Here is a 13,990-nt window from a genome sequence, read left to right as displayed (position 1 = left end):
CCTACTTTTTCAAAGCGTTTTACTTAAAGATAATTTCTTTTTCACTGCTGACTTGAGCTTTACGGCAATTCTAAACTTTTACAATGTTATTGGTTGTTTTTTATAATGAAAGCAATATTTGTATTTTTACTAGGGTGCTTATTTTTACAGCCACTTTTGATTTTCCGGCTGGATAAAATTTTATGCTTCGGAGATGTCATAAAAAGACCCTGTGCAAATTTTTAGATGATTTGAAGAAAGTTTTACCGTGGGACCAACCAATTTTCTAAAAACCACCACAATGCAAAATGTGTAGAATCCAAATAATGCGATTTAAAAGTATATAAGTGCTCTATATTTAAACTTTTCCTCGCAAAAAATAATTTTATTTTATATTATAGTAAACCCATCAACTTACTAAACAACTTAAGTCAAAAAGTAAGTAACAAAAATGCATTGTCCGGGAATCGAACCCGGGCCTCCCGCGTGGCAGGCGAAAATTCTACCACTGAACCAACAATGCTTGTGAAGTGAGGGCATTGTTGCGTTAATAAACTCAAAATGCTTTTAAAATTGGCATCTGTCCCGTAAAATATTAGCTTTTAAGTACAAATTTTAGCTTAAATTGCTTTTGTTCCTTTTAACTATAAGTGCTTATGTCTTAAAAAGTTGTTTCGTACAACAACCTAACCTAAAATTAATAAATTTTATACGGTAGTGGTTGTACATATCATGTATTCAGTAAATTACCTCAAAATTGATTTTTTTAACAAAATAAATTGATCCAATAAAGTAATACTATGTTAACGTTGCGTGTGTACAAATGCTCTTAATATTTCAAAGTGCTTAAGGGTATCATAAGCTGTTCAATAATAGTGTAATCTAACAAAACTTGTTTGAAATAAAAAACAGAATAAATGTTTTTACAATAAGTGAATAATAAAATAGAGCTATCTTCTATAAAACATAAAAAATATTTCTGAAGGCAAAAAATAATGCAGTTGTAGAAATAAATAAAAAATGTTTGTATAATCAGATGTAAAAAAATAGAGTATTTACAACTATTATGTATTAAGAAAAATATTGACAAACAGTACTGGCTCAACTAATGGTTTAAACTAAAATTAACATATATAGTTAGTGCCCCAACTGAAACCAATGAAAGTAAAAAAAATAGTTTGTATGGAAATTAAATCCGTTATAATCTAAGCTGGTAAACTATTTATCACTAAGAGAAAAGCCAGTTATAAACATAAAAAAATCTTGTTGTTCTTATAGCTATGATAAATAGAAATTTATAGAAAGTTACGTACAAAAACATGAAATTATTTTACATGTCCACAATTTATAGTGTAGTCTTTTTAATTTTTGGTTCTTGGCAATAACTCGACAATTAAGTAGTTTAATGCTATTATTTATTTTGTAAAACGATAATCAAACAAAAGTTATGTGCTATCACTATAAAAATTAAGCAATGATGTATAATTTAATTCTAATACAACCCCAAAACAAAAGAAATTTGAGCAAAATCTGTACTTAAAAACAAATGCGTTGTGGCTAGTTGCCAATTTTACATTTAATTTAAATTTATGAATGCAATAAACCTTTTATTAGCAGAAGCATTGTTGGTTCAGTGGTAGAATTCTCGCCTGCCACGCTGGAGGCCCGGGTTCGATTCCCGGACAACGCACTTTTGTGTTACCAATTTTCTTTGTTTAATTAATTTATTAATAAAGCAGGTCATAGACTAAAATTTCATTTACCCATTAATGGTTTAACAAAACTTTTGTAACGGTATATGCACGTTTAGTTAAAAATGATAAATAAGTATGTATCGTTACAATTTTCAAACACATAGTGCACAGTTTGTAAGTTTCAAAACTTAGGCAACCCTGATCAAACCAAAAGTAGTATAAACTGGTTAGCAAATATTTGTAACTTTCTTATCAAACCAACCCAAATATATTTTATAGGAATATTTTATTGGTAAAAAATCCATAACACATCTTTTTAAACTAAAATAACCTTAAAACAAAATTTAAGTTGGTTGTTGTGTTTAAAAAACCAACAAGAGTTATGATTTCATAAACGTTATTAAAGGGGTGCGCCCAACGTGGGGCTCGAACCCACGACCGTTGGATTAAGAGTCCAACGCTCTACCGACTGAGCTAGCCGGGCACGTTAGGAACGATCTTGTTGAGTTTATAAAGCCTTTGTGACGATGCCATGACGTAATTATGAATTTAGAAAGTTCAAATAAGGATCGAATTTTTATGGGTTCACTAGTTGTCGCAAAATTTTGCAAAAATTGCTTTAGTAATTCAACTTTTTTGTCATTTCTGACGCATAGTTGAATCTTTTTTGTACAATTTTTTGGTAAGGTCTTTTCAAAGATAAAATTAAGAAATTATTAAACTTTATTTTTACATGACGTTATTTTTTCATATTTTTTTAAAGAACATTTTTTATATAAATAGTTTAATTATGGGCTCCCTATTTAAGCAAATGCTATAGCTTATTTTTACCTTTTAAATGGTAAATTTTAATTGTAAGCCCTGATTCGATTACTTTCTAAATAACTGAAATAAATAACTAAAATAAAAAACAACCTAACAGATTATCTATATTTTAATATATTATGATTTAGTCTTTTTTTATTGACATTTTTACACAGGTACTGATATTTATTGATCAATTTTATTTTAATAATGAAACATTTATATTACATTTTCAATTTACCTGCCTACAATAGATAAAAATAGAGCATTACACTTATCTATTAAATAGTAGTGACAATAATAAACACTACATACTTAATCCATTGTTTAGTCTAAAAATGTACATAAAATGAACAACAGAGTACTCTAAAACTTGTTTGTTAAATTAATATTGAGAAGCAATAATGGATACTATGTTTTTTTAAAACCAATTTTTGTCACACAATAACTTAATTTATTTTCATAGTTAATCTTAAAACAAAATATTATTGACTTACACAAAGTTTTAAGATTAACTGGGATATTACAAAATAAAAATGCGTCGTCGGCAGGATTCGAACCTGCGCGGGCAGAGCCCAATTGATTTCTAGTCAATCGCCTTAACCACTCGGCCACAACGACTTGTGCCTCATTTCATGTTTAACAGTTTATAAAGCTGTTATTTGTAAATAGCTTACTAATAATTTTGTAGCTATACACAAGTTTAATTGAGTTTTAGGCTTTTTAAAGCTTGTAGAAAAAGAATATTTCAAACTCAAGTATTCTTGAGTAATTGTTGTTAATCAAGATTAAGTTTTAAACTTTTCCAATATCTTTAAATTATATATATATATAGTAATTTCTTAGATTGTTGTTAGAATGTTTCTATGCAACTTGTTTTTGCAGAATTTATTAATTTTCTCAAATTCATGTTACACATTTTATTGAACAATTTTTGCTATTTAAATGAAAAAATAGCAACCATTATCAAAATATTTGTTTTAAGAAAATCAAGCACGTAATATATAAAATACTTATGCATTAGCATCAAAATTGACTATCTAAATTAACTTTGTTTAATACTTCATATTGTGTATGTTTGTAAAATTTGTAAAATATAATTCTATAGACTTTATTTTGCTTAGATGATCGGTGAAAGTAACAGCCTAACTATTGTAAGAAAACTTACAGAAAATTATTTATTTTACTTTGAAATAAATAGTTTTGGTCTTTTTAGACTACGGTTTTTTTATGATACAGTTGTTTCCCCATCCTAGTAAAACTAAGCTAAGGGTTGCCAAATTTTTTCCAGGTATTCAAAATTTCTTCCAGGTTTTTAAAATTACATGTTTGAAGGTCTATTTTTATTATTTAGTTTTATTTTAATTTTAAAGTAAAGAACTATGTTGAATAGAATCACGACATTAAGTATATCTTAAAGCTTATTTATATACAGTAACCTCTCGTGTCTTTACGCACTCGTGAGTTACGCACTCTCGTTTAGTTACGCATTTTAGAATTCTAACAAATTCAAAAAATAAAAATTTCAATTTTTTTTAATATTGCACAAATTAGGTTTTTTGTATCTTTTCAATTTAGAATAAGTTTTTAGGTGCTAACTATCCTCCATATATCTTTAGACTTTGTAAACTTATGTTCCTTGACTAATTGATAAACATTTAGTTATACCTCAGTATATCAGAAATTTTGTTAACAATAAGAGATTAAATTAAAAATCTGAAAGAAATATGACTTTGTTAAATAATGAAAGTATAATGAAATAATGAGAGTTAATAACACAAATAAAGAAAACAAATAAACAATAAACCACCCTTGCCCTATATATGAATAAACATCTGAAAAAGAAATTTAATGAAACTTCCTAGCAAAAAGTAGCAGTGATACTTAATAAATATAGAGCTTACACTTATCACGAAACTCAATTGCTTTTTTTTAGTAAAAATATCATTAATTTTTAATTTTACTTAAGAAAATTGCATTCAATTAGATCTAAATTATAATTTTTAGTTTATAAACATAACTTAACAAATTAGTTACAATTATTTCTATTTATCAGTTGTAACATGTAGGATTTATTACTACTTTCAGTAACTGTAATTACAAATAAGTATTGAATTTTCACATGTGAAATTCAAAGTGAAAATTCAATACTTATTTGTAATTACAGTTACTGAAAGTAGTAATAAATCCTACATGTTACAACTGATAAATAGAAATAATTGTAACTAAGTTGTTAAGTTATGTTTATAAACTAAAAATTATAATTTAGATCTAATTGAATGCAATTTTCTTAAGTAAAATTAAAAATTAATGATATTTTTACTAAAAAAAAGCAATTGAGTTTCGTGATAAGTGTAAGCTCTATATTTATTAAGTATCACTGCTACTTTTTGCTAGGAAGTTTCATTAAATTTCTTTTTCAGATGTTTATTCATATATAGGGCAAGGGTGGTTTATTGTTTATTTGTTTTCTTTATTTGTGTTATTAACTCTCATTATTTCATTATACTTTCATTATTTAACAAAGTCATATTTCTTTCAGATTTTTAATTTAATCTCTTATTGTTAACAAAATTTCTGATATACTGAGGTATAACTAAATGTTTATCAATTAGTCAAGGAACATAAGTTTACAAAGTCTAAAGATATATGGAGGATAGTTAGCACCTAAAAACTTATTCTAAATTGAAAAGATACAAAAAACCTAATTTGTGCAATATTAAAATAAATTGAAATTTTTATTTTTTGAATTTGTTAGAATTCTAAAATGCGTAACTAAACGAGAGTGCGTAACTCACGAGTGCGTAAAGACACGAGAGGTTACTGTATATAAATAAGCTTTAAGATATATTCTTAATGTCGTGATTCTATTCAACATAGTTCTTTACTTTAAAATTAAAATAAAACTAAATAATAAAAATAGACCTTCAAACATGTAATTTTAAAAACCTGGAAGAAATTTTGAATACCTGGAAAAAATTTGGCAACCCTTAGCTTAGTTTTACTAGGATGGGGAAACAACTGTATCATAAAAAAACCGTAGTCTAAAAAGACCAAAACTATTTATTTCAAAGTAAAATAAATAATTTTCTGTAAGTTTTCTTACAATAGTTAGGCTGTTACTTTCACCGATCATCTAAGCAAAATAAAGTCTATAGAATTATATTTTACAAATTTTACAAACATACACAATATGAAGTATTAAACAAAGTTAATTTAGATAGTCAATTTTGATGCTAATGCATAAGTATTTTATATATTACGTGCTTGATTTTCTTAAAACAAATATTTTGATAATGGTTGCTATTTTTTCATTTAAATAGCAAAAATTGTTCAATAAAATGTGTAACATGAATTTGAGAAAATTAATAAATTCTGCAAAAACAAGTTGCATAGAAACATTCTAACAACAATCTAAGAAATTACTATATATATATATAATTTAAAGATATTGGAAAAGTTTAAAACTTAATCTTGATTAACAACAATTACTCAAGAATACTTGAGTTTGAAATATTCTTTTTCTACAAGCTTTAAAAAGCCTAAAACTCAATTAAACTTGTGTATAGCTACAAAATTATTAGTAAGCTATTTACAAATAACAGCTTTATAAACTGTTAAACATGAAATGAGGCACAAGTCGTTGTGGCCGAGTGGTTAAGGCGATTGACTAGAAATCAATTGGGCTCTGCCCGCGCAGGTTCGAATCCTGCCGACGACGCATTTTTATTTTGTAATATCCCAGTTAATCTTAAAACTTTGTGTAAGTCAATAATATTTTGTTTTAAGATTAACTATGATAATAAATTAAGTTATTGTGTGATAAAAATTGGTTTTAAAAAAAACATAGTTTCCATTATTGCTTCTCAATATTAATTTAACAAACAAGTTTTAGAGTACTCTGTTGTTCATTTTATGTACATTTTTAGACTAAACTTAAATGGATTAAGTATGTAGTGTTTATTATTGTCACTACTGTTTAATAGATAAGTGTAATGCTCTATTTTTATCTATTGTAGGCAGGTAAATTGAAAATGTAATATAAATGTTTCATTATTAAAATAAAATTGATTAATAAATATCAGTACCTGTGTAAAAATGTCAATAAAAAAGACTAAATCATAATATATTAAAATATAGATAATCTGTTAGGTTGTTTTTTATTTTAGTTATTTATTTCAGTTATTTAGAAAGTAATCGAATCAGGGCTTACAATTAAAATTTACCATTTAAAAGGTAAAAAATAAGCTATAGGATTTGCTTAAATAGGGAGCCCATAATTAAACTATTTATATAAAAAATGTTCTTTAAAAAAAGATGAAAAAATAACGTCATGTAAAAATAAAATTGAATAATTTCTTAATTTTATCTTTGAAAAGACCTTACCAAAAAATTGTACAAAAAAGATTCAACTATGCGTCAGAAATGACAAAAAAGTTGAATTACTAAAGCAATTTTTGCAAAATTTTGCGACAACTAGTGAACCCATAAAAATCCGATCCTTATTTGAACTCACTAAATTCATAATTACGTCATGGCATCGTCACAAAGGCCTTATAAACTCAACAGGATCGTTCCTAACGTGCCCGGCTAGCTCAGTCGGTAGAGCGTTGGACTCTTAATCCAACGGTCGTGGGTTCGAGCCCCACGTTGGGCGCACCCCTTTAATAACGTTTATGAAATCATAACTCTTGTTGGTTTTTTAAACACAACAACCAACTTAAATTTTGTTTTAAGGTTATTTTAGTTTAAAAAGATGTGTTATGGATTTTTTACCAATAAAATATTCCTATAAAATATATTTGGGTTGGTTTGATAAGAAAGTTACAAATATTTGCTAACCAGTTTATACTACTTTTGGTTTGATCAGGGTTGCCTAAGTTTTGAAACTTACAAACTGTGCACTATGTGTTTGAAAATTGTAACGATACATACTTATTTATCATTTTTAACTAAACGTGCATATACCGTTACAAAAGTTTTGTTAAACCATTAATGGGTAAATGAAATTTTAGTCTATGACCTGCTTTATTAATAAATTAATTAAACAAAGAAAATTGGTAACACAAAAGTGCGTTGTCCGGGAATCGAACCCGGGCCTCCAGCGTGGCAGGCGAGAATTTACCACTGAACCAACAATGCTTCTGCTAATAAAAGGTTTATTGCATTTATAAATTTAAATTAAATGTAAAATTGGCAACTAGCCACAACGCATTTGTTTTTAAGTACAGATTTTGCTCAAATTTCTTTTGTTTTGGGGTTGTATTAGAATTAAATTATACATCATTGCTTAATTTTTATAGTGATAGCACATAACTTTTGTTTAATTATCGTTTTACAAAATAAATAATAGCATTAAACTACTTAATTGTCGAGTTATTGCCAAGAACCAAAAACTAAAAAGACTACACTATAAATTGTGGGCATGTAAAATAATTTCATGTTTTTGTACGTAACTTTCTATAAATTTCTATTTATCATAGCTATAAGAACAACAAGATTTTCTTATGTTTATAACTGGCTTTTCTCTTAGTGATAAATAGTTTACCATCTTGGATTATAACGGATTTAATTTCCATACAAACTATTTTTTTTACTTTCATTGGTTTCAGTTGGGGCACTAACTATATATGTTAATTTTAGTTTAAACCATTAGTTGAGCCAATACTGTTTGTCAATATTTTTTTTAAAACATAATAGTTGTAAATACTATATTTTTTTACATCTGATTATACAAACATTTTTTATTTATTTCTACAACTGCATTATTTTTTGCCTTCAGAAATATTTTTTATTTTTTATAAAAGATAGCTTTTATTTTATTATTCACTTATTGTAAAAACATTTATTATGTTTTTTATTTCAAACAAGTTTTGTTAGATTACACTATTATTGAACAGCTTATGATACCCTTAAGCACTTTGAAATATTAAGAGCATTTGTACACACGCAACGTTAACATAGTATTACTTTATTGGATCAATTTATTTTGTTAAAAAAATCAATTTTGAGGTAATTTACTGAATACATGATATGTACAACCACTACCGTATAAAATTTATTAATTTTAGGTTAGGTTGTTGTACGAAACAACTTTTTAAGACAAAAGCACTTATAGTTAAAAGGAACAAAAGCAATTTAAGCTAAAATTTGTACTTAAAAGCTAATATTTTACGGGACAGATGCCAATTTTAAAAGCATTTTGAGTTTATTAACGCAACAATGCCCTCACTTTACAAGCATTGTTGGTTCAGTGGTAGAATTCTCGCCTGCCACGCGGGAGGCCCGGGTTCGATTCCCGGACAATGCATTTTTGTTACTTACTTTTTGACTTAAGTTGTTTAGTAAGTTGATGGGGTAACTATAATATAAAATAAAATTATTTTTTGCGAAGAAAAGTTTAAATATAGAGCACTTATATACTTTTAAATCGCATTATTTGGATTCTACACATTTTGCATTGTGGTGGTTTTTAGAAAATTGGTTGGTCCCACGGTAAAACTTTCTTCAAATCATCTAAAAATTTGCACAGGGTCTTTTTATGACATCTCCGAAGCATAAAATTTTATCCAGCCGGAAAATCAAAAGTGGCTGTAAAAATAAGCACCCTAGTAAAAATACGTATATTGCTTTCATTATAAAAAACAACCAATAACATTGTAAAAGTTTAGAATTGCCGTAAAGCTCAAGTCAGCAGTGAAAAAGAAATTATCTTTAAGTAAAACGCTTTGAAAAAGTAGGTATAATACCTTGTTGCTTAAAAAATCTATACGGAGAAATGAAAACTATCTTTAAATATTAAGACAAAAAAGATGCGCCCAACGTGGGGCTCGAACCCACGACCGTTGGATTAAGAGTCCAACGCTCTACCGACTGAGCTAGCCGGGCACGTTGGAATTATACTTGTTGAGTTTATAAAACCTTTGTGACGATGCTATGACGTAATAATGAATTTACTGACGTCAAAAAGGGCTCGACCGAAATTTAAACCTGAGACCCTTGACATAACATTCTCTCAGACCAACTAGTAACCAACTTTAAACAATTGCTTTCAAGGGTATACTATCAAAATCCACCCGATTTTGTGAAAACCATTGAGAGCTCAATAAATAAGCGAAAAAAACCATAACTGACATGCAAATGTTATTTATTACTAACTAATATACTAACTCTAGTCAAGATAAGTTGTTGTTTGAGTTTTCTTTGACCTTATATTTTAAATGATAAAATATTTAATTTGATAGCACTTGTTAGCAGACATAAACTCTAAACGTTGTAAAAGGCCTCCCTCCCAAATACATACTATTCGAAAGATTTTTCTTGTTATTAATAGTGTGTTATCAGAACTAAATTGGTGAATATGTATAACTTTGTTATTCTCTAAGCAATTCTTACTTAAGAAAAACATACTACCCTAAAACAACACTTTACAAAGTTATATGAACTTTTCAAAACTCTGTAACTTAATATTTATTGTAAAACTTAAATTTTTCAATTGCTAAACCAAGGCTATCTTAACTTCTAGATAAAAAGTTTGAAATAAACTTAAATTTTAACATCTTACTAATAGCTGAGTTTTATTAAATTTCATTTTCTAATATTCAAATTATCTAAATAACTTATTACAACCAGTTATGATACAAAATCATATAACATAGGCAATTTTCAAATCATAACTTGCAAAAAAAAAAGTTTTTTAATAATAAAATATCCTATCTAAAGAGTTAGTGATATAAATAGTATTGTAATTATCTTCAAATAAACATTACTAGGTATCACTATTTGTATGTTAAAATATAAAAATACAACAAACTAAAAATTAATGAAAACATAGGTACAAACTAAAATTTAAACTTGGGCTTTAATTATTATATTTAATTTCTTTTTTTAAACTGTATAGTTTTAAATTTAATTTTATGGTAGTAAAATTTTATTTATTGAACTTAAATTTAAGTATTCACTTTCGTATATGAATAGAATTACTATAAAAATTTTAAGTAGAAAACAAACATCATGAATGGTTAGTGTTTTCATTAATTCCTCTAAAAAGTAATCAGCTAGGCAGCATTAATTTTTAATAACATGATAATAAATGTAAGCTTTTTTATTCAAAAATAAATCACTATAGATTTTTTTAAATAGAAGAAACTAAATAATTTTTTAAATAGAATTAAAAGAATACAAGAAAAAAAAGTTCAACGCTTTTTTTAACTAAAATCAAATTATTGTATTTTTGATAAATTATCATTTTTAAAGCTATACTAAATAATTTGAATAAAAACACATTAAAGTTCTAATAGTATGAATAATTCAGATAACTATACTGTAATAAAAATAAATTACCATAAACCACACAAAATCAAACTATTCGTGCATACAAATTTAACCATACACAGCCAACTCAGTGCTTATTGTTTTGTAAACAAGTGTGCTTAAGCTTAAGTACAATTTTAAAGCATATTAAGTTTATAATCTAAACAAATCACAATGTTACAAGTCCTCGTTAGTATAGTGGTGAGTATTCCCGCCTGTCACGCGGGCGACCGGGGTTCGATTTCCCGACGGGGAGGCTTTTTAGTTTTAAATTTTGTTAGCTATTTTTTTCATTAAAGTATATTCTGTAATAACTTACCATTACATTAGTTTAAAATTCGATATAAAAAATTATTAAACATGTTCAAAAACTGTATATATATATATATATATATATAAAATAAGGTTAATGTTTAAACTTAAACACTTTCAACTGAGCCCACTTGAAGGGCTTTTAAATAATTTATTCAAATGGCGATTTTAAAAATTCTGGAACATATGTTTCACAAAGCTTTAATTTTTCATAAAGCTTTGATCATCACTTTGTTTAGTACAGTGCTTTTTATTTTGAATTTAACTGGCTGATGATCAAAGCTTTATGAAAAATTAAAGCTTTGTGAAACATAAGTTTATATATATATATTTATAAAATAACTTATATACTGTTCAAGTTTATGGTTCTAGTTTAGTTAAGTTTAATTTGTAAACACTAAGTTTTACAATACAATTGTTTTACCGTTCTATTAAACAGAAAAAGCACTTTAATTTGTTATTATAATATAATATTTAAAAAATAATCAAAATGTGCACAAAATTGAGCAAAAACTTTAAGGACTGTCAAATATACGTTATCTAAATAAGTGGAAGACAATGAAAAAAGTCTATAAATTAAGTTATTTTATTTTCAAATTTATACAGCTAAACTATTTCATATATGTCAGTGTAACAGCAGTTTATTTTTTTCTTTCTTATAATTTTTTGTGTTTTGATATTCTGCAAAAATAGTGAGCTAAAATTTGTTCTACAAATTTGACAAAATAAAAATACTAATGAGTAGACAATAATACTATTACATAAAATCGAATGTTATTCTATAAATTTTGTCATAAGTATATTAAAAAAAAAATTATTAAATACAAACTTTTACACATGTTTAGAAAATTTAAAATATTTTTTTAAACGTTTGTACGGCGTTTAAAATCATGTTTGAGTTTACAAAAAATAACAATTTACTACTTGGTGTGAGTTCCTATAATGATATCAGTAAAACTCTTCTATGCACTTAAAACACTGTCAATGCTCAATATTAAAACAAAATAAAAACAGTGTAATTTGACTGCATGGTCAGATTTAAGAGCCTTTACAAGAGCAATTTTATCAATTAAAAACTAGAGTTAACGTTGTTGTCACATGTATAAGAAACACGTTTGAAAATTGACTAAACAGATTTAGGTAACAATGGGCAACGTACGGCCTGCCAATGTTAACAAAAATTTAGTGAAATCCGTCCCGCAAAAGGTAAAACTGCGGCCCGCAAAAGCATATAAATCTAGCGCATGAAATTCATACTATATTTTCTGAGATTCAAAATGAATAGCAAAAAAGTTATTAGGTACAACTTATGGTAGATTTTAAACTGACACTAGATATAGTAAAAAAACTACATAGAAATAGTTTTGTCAAAACGAATTGGATAATTTTTTTTGTGAAATTAACGAAATTAAAATGTTCAGGCTCGCCAAGGACTAAATTTTTCAACATCTGGCCCTCCGACTGAAAACGTTGCCTACCTGAAGTTTACAAGTTTACAGGTACAACAGTAAATAGTTGGTCTTTTGAAAAATGTAAAAGATTTCTCATGAGATAATTGTTTAGCTATTTATTAACAGTTTGAAAAAAAAACTATTGACGATCATACAAATATTCTAATGTTTCTTTGTATTCTAATGTTTTCATTTCATTATGCTTTATTTCTATTTTTATGCGTCCTAGTTGACTATGATAGTTAAATCTGTTCAATTAATTAAACTTTTATTTGTTGTTACCTTGCAGGTCCTAATGTAGTTTAACATTACAATATATTTTATAAAAACTATTTTCAAAGTAGAGTATAAAATAATTTGACACATAGATTGTCAATTAAAGTTTAAAACAGGGTCTTTATAGAGTTATGGAACAAATAATCCTCTAATAAGTTATAAGAGTGGCTGTTTAAAATTTGGCCAAATTAATTTACCTCATTCTATTATTGATGGTTAATTCAATAAAAATGTTTCCGCCCGGGCTCGAACCGGGGACCTTTCGCGTGTTAGGCGAACGTGATAACCGCTACACTACGGAAACTTGTGATAGGGTGCAGTATATTGTGTTTATAAACTGATTAAGTGAGTAAGTTTGTGCTTAGAGCTTTTATGTGAAGCTTACATAGCATCTATCATGGTAAATTGAGTTTTGTTTGCATATCTGCAGAATAAAAATTAAGCATTTAAAAAACTAATTATTTTGAAGTGTTGATATATATATATATATTAGAGTGCTTATACAGTGACCTTTGTGTTTACAGCTAAAAGTTTTTTACATTTGGCAATTATCACAAAAGAACCCTGTGCGAAGTTTTAGCCAATAAAAAAAAACTTCTATATTATCACCATCAGATTTTTTAAAACTACCCCAATGCAATCTGTATGGGACCAAAAAATACGGCCTTAAAGTTTTTAGCTTGAATTTTTTCTGTGCCAATTATTATCAAAACACATTGTCCATGATTTAAGACGATTAAAATTTTATTTATTAAAGCAGTTCTTGATTTTTTGAAAAACAAACCTGAAATTTAAAACTTTCTCAAAAAATTACTTAGAACCATTTTTAATGATAATTGCCACTAGAAAAAGTTTCACTTAAAACTTTAAGACCTTATTATTTGGTTCATTACAGATTGCATTGGGGTAGTTTTTAAAAAATCTGATGGTGATAACATGGAAGTTTTTTTTTATTGGCTAAAACTTTGCACAGGGTTCTTTTGTGATAATTGCCAAATGTAAAAAATTTTTAGCTGTAAACACAAAGGTCACCGTATAAGCACTCTAATATATATATATAAACACTTCAAAACACTGAGTTTTTTTAATGCTTAATTTTTATTCTGCAGATATGCAAACAAAACACGATTTACCATGATAGATGCCAGACATGGTATAGTC

At 26.8% G+C, this 13,990-nt stretch overlaps 8 non-coding genes across 8 annotated transcripts; 3 read left to right on the top strand and 5 right to left on the bottom strand.

Moving 5' to 3' along the window:
• Positions 1 to 431: 431 nt before the first annotated feature.
• Positions 432 to 502, bottom strand: Trnag-gcc (transfer RNA glycine (anticodon GCC)). The gene has a single exon. It is a non-coding gene; the product is annotated as a tRNA-Gly (tRNA).
• Positions 503 to 2,084: 1,582 nt separating this feature from the next.
• Positions 2,085 to 2,157, bottom strand: Trnak-cuu (transfer RNA lysine (anticodon CUU)). Its single transcript has one exon. It is a non-coding gene; the product is annotated as a tRNA-Lys (tRNA).
• An 859-nt stretch (positions 2,158 to 3,016) lies between these two features.
• Positions 3,017 to 3,098, bottom strand: Trnas-aga (transfer RNA serine (anticodon AGA)). The gene has a single exon. It is a non-coding gene; the product is annotated as a tRNA-Ser (tRNA).
• A 3,018-nt stretch (positions 3,099 to 6,116) lies between these two features.
• Trnas-aga (transfer RNA serine (anticodon AGA)) lies at positions 6,117 to 6,198 on the top strand. Its single transcript has one exon. It is a non-coding gene; the product is annotated as a tRNA-Ser (tRNA).
• Positions 6,199 to 7,061: 863 nt separating this feature from the next.
• Positions 7,062 to 7,134, top strand: Trnak-cuu (transfer RNA lysine (anticodon CUU)). Its single transcript has one exon. It is a non-coding gene; the product is annotated as a tRNA-Lys (tRNA).
• Positions 7,135 to 8,716: 1,582 nt separating this feature from the next.
• On the top strand, positions 8,717 to 8,787 carry Trnag-gcc (transfer RNA glycine (anticodon GCC)). Its single transcript has one exon. It is a non-coding gene; the product is annotated as a tRNA-Gly (tRNA).
• A 505-nt stretch (positions 8,788 to 9,292) lies between these two features.
• Positions 9,293 to 9,365, bottom strand: Trnak-cuu (transfer RNA lysine (anticodon CUU)). The gene has a single exon. It is a non-coding gene; the product is annotated as a tRNA-Lys (tRNA).
• A 3,695-nt stretch (positions 9,366 to 13,060) lies between these two features.
• Trnav-aac (transfer RNA valine (anticodon AAC)) lies at positions 13,061 to 13,133 on the bottom strand. Its single transcript has one exon. It is a non-coding gene; the product is annotated as a tRNA-Val (tRNA).
• Positions 13,134 to 13,990: the final 857 nt, after the last annotated feature.

The sequence above is a fragment of the Thalia democratica genome, chromosome 6 (assembly GCF_965202585.1).
Source record: "Thalia democratica chromosome 6, ktThaDemo2.hap1.1, whole genome shotgun sequence".
NCBI lineage: Eukaryota > Metazoa > Chordata > Thaliacea > Salpida > Salpidae > Thalia > Thalia democratica.
The sequence above is the reverse complement of the archived record's forward strand: the minus strand, read 5'-3'. Positions and strand labels throughout refer to the sequence as shown.